The sequence below is a fragment of the Trichomycterus rosablanca genome, chromosome 5 (assembly GCF_030014385.1).
Source record: "Trichomycterus rosablanca isolate fTriRos1 chromosome 5, fTriRos1.hap1, whole genome shotgun sequence".
NCBI lineage: Eukaryota > Metazoa > Chordata > Actinopteri > Siluriformes > Trichomycteridae > Trichomycterus > Trichomycterus rosablanca.
In genome coordinates this window covers 49,908,466-49,925,741 of record NC_085992.1, presented here as the reverse complement: position 1 = coordinate 49,925,741, position 17,276 = coordinate 49,908,466, and the positions used below count along the sequence as shown (strand labels likewise).

Here is a 17,276-nt window from a genome sequence, read left to right as displayed (position 1 = left end):
GTGCTGACTCTAATCAAGGGTATTTAGGGTTCGTTGAACTCAGAAAGCGTACCGAGAGAGTTATGGGGAACATAACTGGACCGTTTCATGGCACAACACAGATTACAGAGAGGTGAATGATCTTGTGCCGTGGAACATAAATTTTTTATCAATTGTGGAACCTCCAAAGGAATAAAACGCATTTAATACGGAAGCACATACAGCGCCCTGCATGATATAAGTCGGACACATGACGATTGGATCGCAAAACACATCACACATGCGTCATACTTCACTTTTAATTTGGTATTCTGATATTAAATTTTAGTCCTACGCAAACCAGGATGATTTTCCTGGCTGGCCTGGACCAAGGGAATCGAACTGCAGCTACAAACACGACCTTAGAACGAGGCGAGAGTGGAGGAAAACCCAAATCTAAAAGGGCAGCGACCGAGCCTCGTAGATAAAAGCGTTACCGTCAAATACAAGGGCGCTGACGGGAAACCAAACAGGTTCTTTCGGAGGGATGATTAAGAAATTGTGTGAGAAGAAACAAAACGAAGCGTCGTGTACAGGCAGGCAGCTTCGCTCCGCCAAAACAACAAGGAAAACCAATCGACGACGTCTTCTACAGTATATCGCAGTCTAATCTGAGCTAGATAACTCGATATGAAACTAATCCATCACTGTACCTGTATGATAACTCACCCATGTCGTGAATTTACATCTCTTCACCCGTCACACTGATTTATTAAAAACCAAGATCATTTATTGCGGCTGCGTTATAGGCAAGTGCTCACAGGCGTCCATGCATCGATCAGACCCGTAATCGTGCTCTTAGAGAGGTAAAATAAATAAATAAACGTATGAAACACGACACGCTTTCACTTAAGCACCGAGACTCGCCCACGGGCCAAACCCTGCTTTCATTTTATACCCAGTGTGTGTCCAAGGACGTGCACACAATCCCGTCTAATCCTTCTGTTCGATTCACTTCAATTTCGCATATTTTATTACTTAGTTTCTTAACGTACTGTCCACTCATGCTTAGATAAACGTCTGTGTTTATAGGATATACATTTCTCTACATTATTTTAATACATTTAAACGATGGCACCTGGTACTTGGCGAATGAATCAAGATTCTGATCCATGTGAGTCAGTCACTTCACACCGGCTTCAGCGGCTCAGACGTGAAGGATAAAAATACCCCACCGTGTGTTTCGCCCGAGAAGCCGGTCAATCCAAGTCTGTGTCTCGGACCGTTCCATGAAGGCACTTTGTAGTTCTACAATTACTGACTGTAGTCCATCTGTTTAACCTGCTTTCATCCTGGTCTTCAATGGTCAGGACCCCCACAGAGCAGGTATTATTTAGGTGGTGGATCATTCTCGGCACTGCAGTGTGTTAGTGTGTGTCGTGCTGGTACCTCACTGTCACTGCTGGACCGAGAATCGTCCACCAACCAAAAATATCCAGCCGACAGCGCCCCGTGGGCGGCGTCCTGTGCCCACCGATGAAGGTCTACAAGATGACCGACTCAGACAGCAGCGATAGATGAGCGATCGTCTCTGACTTTACATCTACAAGGTGGTCGACTAGGTAGGAGCGTCTGATAGAGTGGACAGTGAGTGGACACGGTGTTTAAAAACTACAGCAGCGCTGCTGTGTCTGATCCACTCATACCAGCACAACACACACTAACACACCACCACCATGTCGGTGTCACTGCAGTGCTGAGAATGATCCACCACCTAAATAATACCTGTTCTGTGGTGGTCAGTCAGTAATTGTAGAACTACAAAGTGCTTCTATATGGTAAGTGGAGCTGATAACATGGACAGTGAGGTGGTTTTAATGTTAATGTAATGATGAAATACTCAAGACTGGATGCGTTTTTAACACAGGAACAGCTCGGATCTGCACTTGCTTATTATCACCAGTTAACCGAGGTGTACGGAGTCGAGTGTGAAAGGCAGGTGAGAACGTTTCCTGCTGCGCTTCTATTCCGGGATCAGAGAGCGACGCGGAGAAGCTCTACAGTCGAGAGCGGAGCACGAGACGAGACGTTCGGATAAATGCTAAACCACGCGTTAATAATTCACCGCGGTGCTGACGGTGTACGTGACGGCGTTTTGAAGGGTGCGACTCGACTCATCTATACAAAATCTGTATCAATCTTTAATTGGGTTGAGATCCGACGAATATAAATATCACGGCATTTAATTACGACCATGTTCACACGCCAGAGAGCGGGGCAGTTCAGGACAGGACAGGTACTTACTCGTTACACAAGATTCATCAGTCGTGGACGATTAGTATCTCCAGTTCACCTCAGACACGGGGAGAACATGCAAACTCCCCACAGATGGACTCAGACCGCCCGGCCTTGGAATTAAACCCAGGACCTTCCGATAACTATTGTATGCTATGCCTGTAATTCTTCGATTTACTCTCACTCACTGTCTAAACCACTTATCCACTTAGGTTCGTCGGGGGGGGGGGGGGGGGGGGGGGGCTTTTCAATGGGCGCAAGGTACATAGTAACACCCTGGACGAAGCGCCAGTCCATCGCAGGGCACACACACACACTCACCTATAGGGCAATTCAGTGTCTCCAATGAACCTGGCTGCATGTTTTTGGACTGTGGTAGGAAACCGGAGCACCAGGAGGAAACCCACACGGACACGGGGAGAACATGCAAACTCCACACAGATGGACCCAGACCGCTCGGGCTTGGAATTAAACCCAGGACCTTCCTATAACTTATCGTATGCTATGCCTGTAATTAATTCTTCGATTTACTCTCACTCGCTTTCTTAACCGCTTATCCAATCAGGGTCGTGGGGGGGGGGGGGGGGGAGTGCTGGAGCCTATCCAAGCTTTTCAATGGGCGCAAGGCACACAGTAACACCCTGGATGGGACGCCAGTCCATCGCGGTGCAGACACACACACACACATTCACCTTTAAGGAAATTCAGTGTCTCCAATTAACCTGACTGCATTTTTTGGACTGTGGGAGGAAACCCACGCGGACACGGGGAGAACATGCAAACTCCACACAGAAAGGACCCGGACTTGCTATAATTATTGTATGCTATGCAGTAGTGGGGCTTGAACCAGCGACCTTTAATTACTAGTCCAGTACCTTAACCACTGAGCTACATCTGCACCTATTATATTATATAGCGGATTTTTTACAGTGTTGTACGTGGCAAGTTGTTTGACTCATTGAAACTGCAGTGGGGTCGACACAGGCGCAGGCAAAAGACAAGAAAAGAAAAGAAAGAGAGTCTTTATCATGATTATTAAAATAATAGACCACCCTACAAACGTTTCCTCTTTCTACACAAGCCAAGAGACGACCAGAAAATTGCAGTTAAGCTGCGTTAAGGAATCCTCATAAAACAAACAAACGGTAGCTTCTAAACGGAGACTCGGCTTTAAACGGAATCTTATCCCTGCCGAGGTCAAAGCTACGCGGCTAAAACAGCACAGCTGCCGCGCCCCAGCCCCACCTGTGAGCGGGTACTGTTATAGCGCCGCACGGCTCGGACCTCCGCTTCACTACAGCCGCTGTACGAGCAGCGCGGGGGGGTGCGGGTATATCCGCAGCTGTTTATCTCCTGGTGAACAGAACAATAGTCAATGTGTGTCCAAGAGCGCGGGGGGGGAAGCCGTCCTCGTCGAGTACCGAAAGCGTTTTCAAGCCTCGTTCCAAAACATCGCAAAACAAACACGCTCGTACGGAGGGGGGAAAAAAAACAACGCGGGCGGGCGGGCGGGCGGGGGGGGGAGACGTGCGCATGCGTGCCCCGCATTCCGTCCGGTGTCGAGGCATGTCGGATCCTGTTCCTGCCCCCTTCGCCGATACAAAACTCCAAAAAAAGTCCGCTTCCATGTCCCGTATCCGCCCGCCCTCGGTCTCGGTGCGTCTGATTCAGCGCGATCCCGCTGACTCACGGACGCTATCAGCCCGATAGCGAGTTTCAGTCAAACAAAGCCTTTCCTGTAACGCTCGCGTACACCTGGGGGACGGGCGAGTTAGCGAGGGACTCGAACCTGTAATATGAAGTGTTCAGACACGAACGTGAATCATTCTGAAATCTACTATTTAAATCCCTTTTATGATCGTTTACCCTAGTAAATCAAACCAAGACACACGTTTGCACCACCATATCCAAGCCTATACCCTGATATTTACATTCTTATAGTTATAATCTACATTATTATTATTAGAGATGCACGAGTACCGATACTGGTGTCGGGTATTTCCCCGATCCCGCGCTCATTAACTCGTACTCGTACTCGCAAACGAGGCTCCGATACTAAACATCCGATACCGTGAGCCTAGTGCACATCGCTGCGTTATGCCCGGTTCACACTACACGATTTCTGCCCTGATTTTCGCTCGGCGACCGGTCTCGCCGGCTCGGGAGCGACTCGGCGTTTTCTAGCACGTCAGATATCCGATCCGAGATGTGCGACTGGGAACGAGTGACATGTCGAACAGCCAATGAGAACGCAGGATACGGTGCGAGGGGAAACGCAGGAGAGGAGCGTAAACAGGTGGGACGGGGGGATAATATAGTTTATATCAGAATACATCAGCACACACACATACACGTTTTACAGTATTTCTGACCTGATCGTTCTCTACAAAACATCCAACTCACTACAGAACGATCCGTGCTGCTCGTGTTGCCAAATCCACTCAGATTCATTTATTTTTCCTCCTTGATTTCATCACGTCAGCGCACAAACACTTTGATCGCTCGCTGCTTGTTGACGTGCATTTTTGGACGTGGTATCGTTAAACTTCTCGTCACTTCTCACGTGTGTTTTTGTTTTTAAAACATCGGCAAGTACAAAAATACATGTACTCGTACTCGGTTGGGAAAAAAATGGTATCGATGCATCCCTAATTATTATTATTATTATCTGTATACTACTAGTATTATACTCCTTCATTTGTCATTTATACATACACGGGTGTACAGCACAACGGAATTCTCTCTTCACACATCCCAGCTTTTTTTTTTTTTTTTGGAAGCTGGGGTCAGAGCGCAGGGTCAGCCATCATACGCCGCCCCTGGAGCAGACAGGGTTCAGAGCCTTGCTCCAGGACCCAACATACCCCTTTTCCACCAAAAAAAACAACAACATGGTTCTTGAACCGGTTCCGTTCAGGTTTCTCTGAACCTCGGTGTTCTGTAGAGAACCGACGCGTGTTTCCACCAGTTTTTTGAGAACCAAGCAGCGTCATCATCGGTGGGCGTTACTTACTAAGAGTTACGAGCAGTAATAACATGGCGGAGCGAGTGGATTATGTGCGAGCATTTGTGCTGCTGTTACAGATGTTTGTTTTTATGTAAAAAAAGCATCGATCTAACTATCGGTGATAAGACGTGACGTGTTTGTCTCAGTTGTTGTTTTCTTTAGTTCGTTAACGTGAGAGGAGTTTTGTGCTTCGCTTTCACCGCGACTGGATTTACTTCACGTGTGTTTATGCAGCTCGGGGAGTCGAAAAAGCTTCACGCTTTATTGTTCACGTTAAAGCGAGTTTCGTTCTGTCCGGGTCACTTTTATCTCGTAATATGACACAGTCCACCTTTTTAAAGGCGCTTTGAAAATATCAGCGGCAAACTGGCTCGCAATGTAATCGTAAATGTCAACGTCACGGTTCGGGCTGAAAAACCAAGTATTCTGGGGTGCCAGATTGGCCCGCTAGTTCACTGTCTGGAACCTGACGCGGAACCGGTTCAGAATCAAGTTCGGGAACCGGAACGGGCTCCGTGCCGCGTCGGTGTGGAAAAGGGGTAACGGTGGAGCTGGGATTCGAATGATAGCTCGAAGCTCTACCCACTAAGCTACCACCGTCCCTCATTCATACACGCATCTACACCTACTTTTTATATTTGATATAATAACTCTACGTTATTGCTCCAATTTTATATACTTACACACACCTACAATTAGAGCTGGGCGGCATAGTGGTACATTCTTTTGATTCCTCATACGGTATGGATCTTTACTGTACCGTCATACCGTAGCACCGTTAATACAACAGCTGTAGATCAATAGGCAGCAGATCGTATAATACTGGAGCGCCGTGCAGCTCACGAGTTAAACAGAAACAGATGGAGGATGAAGAGAGGAGGACCAAATACGCACCGGAAGAACCCGCCAAAGAAGTAATATAGTTTATACTGCACGATCTGTCGAGCCACGGCTGCTACAAACAACGACATTACGGACGCGGTAACGATCCACACACACACACACACGAGGACACGATTCCTCTACAGACAGTCGAGAGAGAAGCATCAGATCGATAATTAAAACTCTGGATTCCTGGTCTGTCTTACAGGGAGAAAATACTTCAGGTCAGTCGCTAAACCAACGTTATGAGTGACCTGGAAGCGGAGAGATTTAAAGTCGTCCACTTTTCTACAACAGACCGGTGGTCAGGTTGTACAGTGGAGGTTCAAGTGAGGCAGAACATGAAGCATCGCACCATCGCTGGATGTTCTAGGTTTACCTTCAACCTTTGAGATAAATAGATAAATAGAAGCTACAGTTCACCTCACTGCCTATCATTCAATGTATAGGTGTAATTTAATGACCTTAGTAAAAAAATTAAAGCACATTAAGCACATTAGCCTGTTAATTTAGTAGCACCCTAGACATAAATGTATGAGTAACTACCATCAGTCTATTGTGAGTGTGTGTGTGGTGTTATTTTAAACACATACTGCACTTTAATTTCCATTTTAACTTCCATTTTAGGGAGGGCAGCAACAAAGCAACATTTAGTGCCTTCGTAATGCTTCATTTATTCGTTCATTAATCCTGCCTTTAAGGGGGAACAGGAAAGATAGAAACACTTCAGTAATTTGAGGGTAATCGTTCGGCTCGTTTGACCTCATACAGTAAGATAACGGGTAAACAGTCCCACACATACAGCTCTGCTTTAATTAAATCCAAGCATGCTTTCTTTATACCTAACCAAGTTCATTTAGCTCGTGACTAACGAGGCAGATCAAACGTCAGCCATAGCAGGAAATGAATTAATCACCACCTATCGATCATATAATAACCTAAATAAAAGCGAACCAAGTGTGTGAGTAGCGCCGCTGTAATTATTTAATTTAGCAGTTCATGCCGTAGCTACAGAGGAGGGCGGCACGGTGGCTGAGTGAGTAGTTTGGGACAGTGGTGGCCTAGTGGGTAGAGCTTTGGGCTATCAACCGGAAGATTGGCGGTTCATATCCAGGCTCTGCTATGCAGCCACCGTTGGGCCCTTGAGCAAGGCCCTTAACCCTGTCTGCTCCAGGGGCGCGGTACGATGGCTGACCCTGCGCTCTGACCCCGGCTTCCAAACAAGCTGGGATACGCGAAGAAAGAATTTCATTGTACTGAACACCTGTATATGTATATATGACAAATAAAGTATATCTTCTATATCTTCTATCACTGTCGCCTCACAGCAAGAAGGTCCTGGGTTCGATCCCCAGGCGGGGCGGTCCGGGTCCTTTCTGTGCGGAGTTTGCATGTTCTCCCCGTGTCTGCGTGGGTTTCCTCCCACAGTACCCGGCCGCTAGGATGCATAAATAAATAAACCGGTGCATTGGTAGTGCCGGTCCCAAGCCCGGATAAATAGGGAGGGTCGTGCCAGGAAGGTCATCCGGTAGTCACTCATTACACAAGATTCATCAGTTCACAAGTTTTATATCAAACACAGTCATGGACAATTTCGTGTCTCCAGTTCACCTCTTTGGACTGTGGGAGGAAACCGGAGCTTCAGGAGGAGAACATGCTGTGGAGGACCTTCTTGCCGTGAGGCGACTTAGCCACTGTGCTATGTATATATTACATAGTATATATCTTATTCTATTTATTCACCTACACAGTACATCGTACATGGCATATCTGTATCATTTATTTATTATATTAATTTAACGACAGTTTTGTACAGTAATGCTTGCTCGCTTTAGTACTTTTTACTGTAATATGCTCTACATAATCCATCCTAAAGACTCAAGATGTCAGAATTACATTTTTAATTGCTGTGTGAATCCAAAAATCAAGACCGACACAAAGCCGAGTTATTTCTGTTCAATGTAACCTGGTATTTATCGGAGTTTTGAGAGTTTATTTGCTATTTCGTCCTGAAACGGTATTAAATCCACTACTGAAGAGAGTTAACATATAATATAAAGTACTCGTTCTAGTTTAGTGTTTTTAAGTACAGTACAATACAGGTGTTTAGATTATAGTTAAGATTTTTTTTAGAAAGCATTAGAGGCGAAACATCTGAATCAGATTAATAAATCAGATTAGATTTTTTCCCCACCATAAAACTTGGTCACAACTCTCCAGCGTCTTGCATCTTTTGGCTTTACTGACGCACCAGTACTCACCAGTACTCACTTTATTACAGCAGGACATGTTCAGTATATGGACGTTTAGCATGTTCATCTCTCACAAGACCCTTCAATCAAGTTGTTCTTTCTAAAAAAGCGTGACCGACACGAGGCTGTAAAGTTTTGCTTGTTAAATAGGCTTCCTAATATTGCGACAAACCTCGAACGCTTGAATCTCTGGATGGCGTTCATCATCGCAAGTGAAGCAAACTAGGGGTCGTTATCGAGTCCCAGTGGTTTAATCGTGTTGTAACCCAACTTTAGGTCACACAGACTAGCAGGAGGCTTATAAACGAAGAATATTGATCAATTTCCTGTGTCATTTAACTCATAAAGACGTATTTAAAAGCAAACTATCACTGCAGAAAACCTCAGAGCTATAAATTATCATCTTCACTGAGAGGATGAATTTCCCATTGCATGTTTAATCATGTTGTAACCCAACTTCAGGTCACACAGACTAGTAGGAGGCTTATAAACGAAGAGTTATTAATTTTCCGATACCATTAAACTTACTACTGAAGAATAATGAACACAAATATAATCATTCTATTTCAGTTTTACAATACAGGTGTTTATAGTTAGAATATTTTTTAGAAAACATTAGAGGCTGAACATCTGAATCAGATTATTAAATCAGAAAACACAAAGTAATTAAATAATAATAATAATAAACCTTCATTGGGCTCTGAATGTCGGCAGCTGCTAACATTAACTCAAAGCGAAACCAAAACACACACACACACACACACACACACACACACACACACACACACACACACACACACACACACACACACCAGACTTAACGTAAACACTGGCTAACGGTAAATGACCAGCGGTACAAGACTGTAATATAAGCTTCATTCACCAGCTGTCCTGACCTTTATGCTTCAGTAATTAACTACAGTGGCCATCGTTGTTTATGCTGTTACTTATAAGCTGCAGATGAAGAAAATTTAGGGCGCTCGGGTGGTGCGACTGGCCGTGTCTGAGGGAGGGACGGTCAGAGATCCTATGAACTGGTCCGGGCGTCTGCACTGGTGGGACAAAGCCTCAACAAGGAGTTTTAGCTTCGATAAACCCTGCTGTATGGAATATAGAGCTGTATGTGAACCTAAAACTGGCAATTCATAAGAGGCAGCTGCAGATATCCAGCAGAGAAACATCCTCACATCACTGACCCCCATCCAGGCCATGATGATAGCCAAACTGATCCAGTTTTGATTCATCAGTCCATAGAACTGTATCTCAGAACTCCAGTATTCCAGTCGACCCTCATATACGTCTTGGTTAAGAAGACTGATGTACTTTGTAAGTAAGTAAGTCAAACCATGAAGTCCTTGGTTTGTTAAGTGATCATCTTATGGTTGTCTCAACCTTCATCAGGTCCTCCTGTAAATCTTTTTGTACTAACGTAGATACGGTTCTTCACTGTGCTGAGGAGATTGTTAAGGCCTCTGGATGAGATTTTGGGATTTCATCCACAGTACCTTAAGTCTGGAACTTAAGTCTGGACAATAATCCCACTGATGCCTCCAGGAACGTTCTAGGTCTTGGAAATCCTTAGAGCTATAAATTATCATCTTCTTTGAGAGGATGCATTTCCCATTGCATGTTTAATCATGTTGTAACCCAACTTCAGGTCACACAGACTAGTTGGAGGCTTATAAACGAAGAAGATTTATCAATTTTCTGTGTCATTTCACTTATAAAGACTCGGAGATCTACAAATTACATTTTCGGCGCTTAGCGGACGCTTTTATCTAAATGTGACTTACAATACTGTGACAGTATATTGTCTAAGCAATTGAGGGTTAAGGGCCCAACAGTGTCAACCTGGCAGTGGTGGGGTTTGAACCAACGACCTTTCGATTACTAGTCCAGTACCTTAACCACTAGGCTACAACTGCCTTCTTCTTTGAGAGGTCGAATATTTCCGATTGCAACCGTAAGCTTCATCCATTAGAGTCCCAGTGGTTTAATCATGTTGTAACCCAACTTTAGGTCATACAGACTAGTAGTAGGTTTAAAAATGAAGATGATTTATCCATTTATTGGATCATTTAACTTCTAAAAACGTATTTAAAAGCAAACTATCAGTGCAGAAAACCTTAGAGCTATAAATTCTTATCTTCTTTGACAGGTTAAATATTTCCTGACAGTGCATTCCCCGACACTGTGTTGTTAGTTCTTACACCAGTAAGACAAAACCGTCTGTCGAATGCAGAGCTGCATTTAGAAATCCGCAAATACGTGACAAAAGCCACACATAGAAGTGAAAAACACGCCACGCGACGCCTGCAAGGTTAACATACCCTGTTATAGAGGTAAATACATTCACAGACACGTTTCTCCTCAGCAGACAGCAGTGCTATTAAAATGTTAAGCCTTTAACAGCTAAATCTGTAAAAACCCACCAGACGAGCAAGCCCGGACGAAACCCAGAATCACGCCGCGACAGGATGACTGATAACGACGGGTCACGTGCTAGGACGTGAATGATGAAGTGCGTACAAGTGGCGATAGGCGCATTCCAAGGGGCGCAGATGTACGGAGCGGTCGGCCGGAGAATAGTTCAGATGACAGCTGCTAAGCCCTAGATGGCATCTGTAGATTAGGGAGGGGGATAAAAAAAATGAGGTGGCTGAACGCTGATGTCTTAACACCGGGTCATAAAAAGACCGCCTGCATTGTCGAATGCAAATTATAACGTAGAAATGATATAGAATTTTATTTATAAGCGCCTTTCAAGAAACATAAGGTCGCTGTACAACTACAGGCCTAAAACGGCACAGGAATCAATCAATATAAATAAATAAAAGACCATTACATTAAAATAAAAGGAATATATCAGTACAAGTGAAGCAAATTAAGGGTTATTATTTAATCCTAATGGTTTAATCATGTTGTAACCCAACTTTAAGTCCTACAGACCAGCAGGAGGTTTATAAACTACATATAATTAAGCTTCCTTAATATTCAGTGCATTTCATTTCGCACATCACAGCTCGTTTTGTAGCCGGGGTCGGAGCATAAAGTCAGACATTGCACACGAGCCCTGGAGCCTGGAGGCTTAAAGTCTTTGCTCAAGGGTCCAACAGAGGCTACTTAGATCACCCTAAGCCCTAAAGATCAGTGCTCGGTTCACTACGAATGTACGGATTAATACACAGCGCCGTCCAGGAGTCGTGTTTTACACTTCGGTTACGTTCATGACAGAAACGGTAGTTACTCAACACAGTCATGGACAATTTTGTATCTCCAGTTCACCTCACTTACACGTCTTTGGACTGTGGGAGGAAACCGGAGCTCCCAGAGGAAAACCACGCAGACACGGGGAGAACATGCAAACTCTACACAGAAAGGACCCGGACCGCCTTACCTGGAAATGGAACCGGGGACCTTCTTGCTGTGAGGCGACAGTGCTACCCACCGTGCCGACCAAAAAAATTTAGAACTGTATAGACATATATACACCGACCAGGCATAACATTATGACCGCTGACAGGTGAAGTGAATAACACTGATCATCTCTTCATCACGGCACCTGTTAGTGGGGGGGATATATTAGGCAGCAAGTGACATTTTATCCTCAAAGTTGATGTTAGAAGCAGGAAGAATGGGCGAGCGTGAGGATCTGAGCGAGTCTGACGAGGGCCAGGTTGTGATGGCTAGACGACTGGGTCAGAGTATCTCCAAAACTGCAGCTCTTGTGGGGGGTTCCCGGTCTGCAGTGGTCAGTATCTATCAAAAGTGGTCCAAGGAAGGAACAGTGATAAACCGGCGACAGGGTCATGTGGGGACGTGTGGAACTCAGACTGCTGAAGAAGTTCATGCTGGTTCTGATAGAAAGGTAAAAAGGGGGACCAACTCAATATTAGGACAGTGGTCATAATGTTATGCCTGGTCGGTGTATATATATCTATAAATATAAATGTAGTCCTGACTGCTGTTTTGGAAAAAGCTTCTCCATCATCTCTGTTTTGGCCTCCAAGACTCAAAAACGCTTCCCAGAACGTAACGAAGAAAACAGTCCATTACTGGGATGACCTTATGTCCTTAGCCATCATCCTGGTCCCTGACCAGCACCGTTTCCTATATATATATATATATATATATGTAGAGAGAGAGCTAGCTTTTCGAACACACCCATATATATATATATATACACGTTATTGTGTGTGCCACACCTTTCAGCACGTGTCCGTTACAGTTCGATGAGCTCAACAGGTTTTATTTTCACTTCTACAGACGTAAAACACGGAACATTAGAAAGCTTCCGCGTCACGCTAAACGTCCGGACTCCAAACTTACCTCCTGACATACTAATCGATAACGAACGCGTTCAGCGTTGCTCGGTTTTCCAACAATACGTACACACTCTGTGAGGCTGCTGATTCTCCTAGGAGACACTCGAGAACGCAGCCAGGAAACTGGCAGGACGAGCATCTTACTGGACATACTGGTTACAAAACTAATACTATACCCAGAATGAATAATACATTTTCCTGTGTGGTGTAGATATTGTCGGTTCATCCGAAGTCGAGCTTTTTATTAATTAGCTGACGAAGTCAGTAGTGATGGTTAAGGTACTGGACTAGTAATCGAAAGGTCACTGGTTCAAGTCCCATCACTGTTAGGTTGGCACTGTTGGGCCCTTGAGCAAGGCCCTTAACCATCAATTGCTTAGACAACATACTGTCACAGTGCTGTAAGTGGACAGTGAGGACAGTAGTAGGTTAGCAGTTAAGGTACAGGACTAGCAATCAAAAGGTCACTGGTTCAAGTCCCATCACTGTTGGGCCCTTGAGCAAGGCCCTTATCCCTCAATTGCTTAGACAATATACATTCACAGTGCTGTAAACTGACATTGTGGACTCAGCGGTTAAGGTAATGGACTAGTAATCGAAAGGTCACTGGTTCAAGTCCCACCACTATTAGGTTGGCACTGTTGGGCCCTTGAGCGAGGCCCTTATCTCTCAATTGCTTAGACAATATACTGTCACAGTACTGTAAGTGGACAGTGGTAGCTCAGCGGTTAAGGCCGTTCAAGCCCCATATCTGCCAGCTTGCTACTGTTGGGCCCTTGAGCAAGGCCCTTAACCCTTGATTGCTTGAATTGTATACAGTCACTTTGGATTACAGATTATTCTAATTATAGGGCAGTTGTAGCCTAGTGGTTAAAGCACTGGACTAGTAATCGAGAGGTCGCTGGTTCAAGTCCCACCACTGTTAGGTTGCCACTGTTGGGCCCTTAACCCTCAATTGCTTAGACAATATACTGTCACAGTGATGTAAGTGGACAGTGAGGACAGTAGTAGCTTAGCAGTTAAGGTACAGGACTAGCAATCAAAAGGTCACTGGTTCAAGTCCCATCACTGTTGGGCCCTTGAGCAAGGCCCTTATCCCTCAATTGCTTAGACAATATACATTCACAGTGCTGTAAACTGACATTGTGGACTCAGCGGTTAAGGTACTGGACTAGTAATCGAAAGGTCACTGGTTCAAGTCCCACCACTATTAGGTTGGCACTGTTGGGCCCTTGAGCAAGGCCCTTATCCCTTAATTGCTTAGACAATATACTGTCACAGTACTGTAAGTGGACAGTGTGGACAGCGGTAGCTCAGCGGTTAAGGTACAGGACTAGTAATTGGAAGGTCGCTGGTTCAAGTCCCACTACCACCAGGCTTGTCACTGTTGGGCCCTTGAGCAAGTCCCTTAATCCTTGATTGCTTGAATTGTAAGTCGCATAGGATTACAGATTATTCTATAAGGCAGTTGTAGCCTAGTGCTTAAGGTACAGGACTAGTAATTGTAAGGTCGCTGGTACAAGTCACGCCACTGTTAGTTTGCCACTGTTGGGCCCTTACGCAAGGCCCTTATCCCTCAATTGCTTAGACAATATACTGTCACAGTAATGTAAGTCGCTTTGAATAAGTGTCCGCTAAATGCCAAAAATGCCCCAAAATTAGTGCTTAGAGTCGCAGCCGACCATGTTCGTCCAATAAACACGTCAATGATCTGCATATATTAGTTAACGTGAGCAAATTACAAGAATAAGTGTTTATTAAAACGTAAAAAAAGCATCGTTACTGTAATGAGCTGGAGGCTGGAGAGTAAAATCGAACCTAGTTGCTGATATTTTGTCGCTCATCCTTTATTTAAATACAATAATCTCTCATCAATGCTGCAGAAAAGCTTTAACAAGGCTCCAGTGTTTTGTCAGAAATGTGTAAGGAAGTAAAACATCCGATATTCATACGTTTATTTGCATGAAACAAATCATTAAAACTAATTCTTACTCATGTTCTGTTCTGCTATGAGTCTAGACTTGACATTATTCAGTTGCATATTGTCCACTCAGTTACTCCTAAACAGGGTAAATAGGTTAATAAATAAGACTTATTATTAAAGGATATTTTATCTTTATTTTTTTTTTAAAGGTGCCGTTTCACACATCGCCCCGGGCTGGAAATGTGCTGAACCGTTGCACTCTCCAGCAAAAGCGATAAAAACGAACGAGCCTCTTTATTTAACTGACGTTTTTATAGCGCGGGGACGTCCGAACCGCAGCCTGCGGGACGTATTTCAGGGATAAAATGAAGATGTCCGGGTGCTAAGCTGGTTTTAGGAAAACTGGTTGAACTGTTTGAACTCTGGTTGTCGCTCCGTCTTCTTTCCCCCCGACTCGAAACATTAACGTTATCGAGTTTGTGGATAAACACGGCGGCTCCGAAGAGACGATAACTAGACACGACTAGGGATGTAACGATACACTCTACTCACGATGTAATACGATTCACGATACTGGGTTCACGATCCGATTTTTTAAACAAAATTAAATTAAACACAAATGATGAGTTTCCTTTTATTATTTCTCCTAATAAAACAATAAAATAAAACTGTATTTGTGCTGATCTTTTATTTATCTGAATAATAAATGCCCTTTTATTTCTGCGGTAGGTACAAACTGTGCAAAACGAAGCAGCACGTTTCCCTTTCTGTGTAAAAAAAACTGAAATGAAATAAATCCCACATAAAATAAATAAATACATTAATAATACAAATAAAGTAGAGAAGTATCCTCACATCAATAAATGTGGCTGGAAAATTACGAACCTGGCAACCCTGTAGTGACGTCAACCAGGTGAGGTGAATAGCGCCAGTGCCCTCTGGTGTTTAAAGTGAATATCCATTCATTATACAGTACATTTACATTTCCGGCATTTAGTGGACGCTTTTATCCAAAGTATACAATCTAAGCAATTGAGGGTTAAGGGCCTCACTCAAGGGCCCAACAGTGGCAACCCGGCAGTGGTGGGGCTTGAACCGGCAACCTTCTGATTACTGGTCTAGCACCCTAACCACCATGTACACGTGTGAATCGATTTTTAACTGTCTTGTGGTGCATCGTTACATCCCTAGACACGACCGCGGAAGATTTTCGATGTACGGTCTAAGCATTTGAGGGTTAAGGGCCTTGCTCAAGGGCCCAACAGCGGCAACCCGGCAGTGGTGGGGCTTGAACCGGCAACCTTCTGATTACTGGTCTAGCACCCTGACCACTAGGCTTCGACTGCCTTATACATGTACACATGTGAACCGATTTGAATCGTTACACGTGTGAATCGATTTATAACCGTCTTGTGGTGCATCGTTACATCCCTATACACGACTGAGGAAAACTCAGTTCAGAGGGAAGTGGGTATGTTTAATTTAAGGAAGTATAGAAGTATAATAATCCTCCCTTTTGTCCAAAACGACTTACAGTACTGTGACAGTACAGTGTCTAAACAACTGAGGGTTGAGGGCCTTGCTCAAGGGCCCAAAGCCACTGGTTGGCACTGGTGGGGCTTGAACCAGCAACCCTTTGGCTTACTAGTCCAGTATCTTAACCTCTAGGCTACAACTGCCTGGTCATTAATCACTAATAAAAAGGAGTTAGTAATTTATTATGAGTGAGTCTGTGGCCCCGTGTTCGTATACTTTCGGCCCCCCTGCTTTAGCGCATGTCTGAGCGAACGCTACACTTTGCGTAGGCTGTGGAGTGACCGCAAAGCAGGGCAGAGAGACGCCTGTGTTTAAAGGCTCCTTCCGTGTTGGACGGACACGCCCTTGTAACCGTAAACCCCGTCATTACCCTGGTGGGAAAGCGACACGTCTCAGACGGCGCGGCCATCGCGCTCCGAGTAACTCGCAACAGCTCGGTCAGAGCGCCGAAGAAAACCACGAGCGAGCCGGAACAGGTCCGTCTCCAGACGCGCGCGGGGCGACGGGAACGGACATCCCAAATATCTCTCCCTTCTGTGGTCGAGGTCTCGCCCGTGGACGGGTATCCGGAGTCACTCGGCCCAGCGCACGAGGTCGGCGCGCCGGGCAGAGCCGCTGACCGACCGCATCGTGCGGAACGATAAAAGCGGCCTACAGAGACGACACCGAACCACGCCTGTCCCTCCCCCCCACATACACACACACACACAACCGACTCAACAGGTTCTCTCTCACACACACACACACACACACAACCCGACTATTCTCTCAATCGTTCACAAAACATGTCGTTTCACATCTACATATGAATTACATTCCGATTAAAGCATGTCGGTGTTCTCCAGCGCGTTTAAATAACACGATCTCAAAAACACGGGTGGAACCGGGGTTCAGTTTTAAGATCGGTGTATAAATACTAGATCAGCACACTTTCTACACTCGCTGTGCATTTTATCAGCTCCACTTACCACATAGAAGCACTTTGTAGTTCTACAATTACTGACTGTAGTCCATCTGTTTCTCTGCATGCTGTTCTTCAATGGTCAGGACCCCCACAGAGCACAGAGCAGGTATTATTTAGGTGGTGGATCACTGAG

General features: G+C 44.9%; 1 protein-coding gene and 1 non-coding gene across 9 annotated transcripts in view; both read right to left on the bottom strand.

Annotated features, from left to right (window-relative positions):
• ctnnd1 (catenin (cadherin-associated protein), delta 1) overlaps positions 1 to 17,276 on the bottom strand; it is a 57,364-nt gene that overhangs the window by 36,590 nt on the left and 3,498 nt on the right. The window lies entirely within an intron of this gene.
• On the bottom strand, positions 10,247 to 10,320 carry trnat-agu (transfer RNA threonine (anticodon AGU)). The gene has a single exon. It is a non-coding gene; the product is annotated as a tRNA-Thr (tRNA).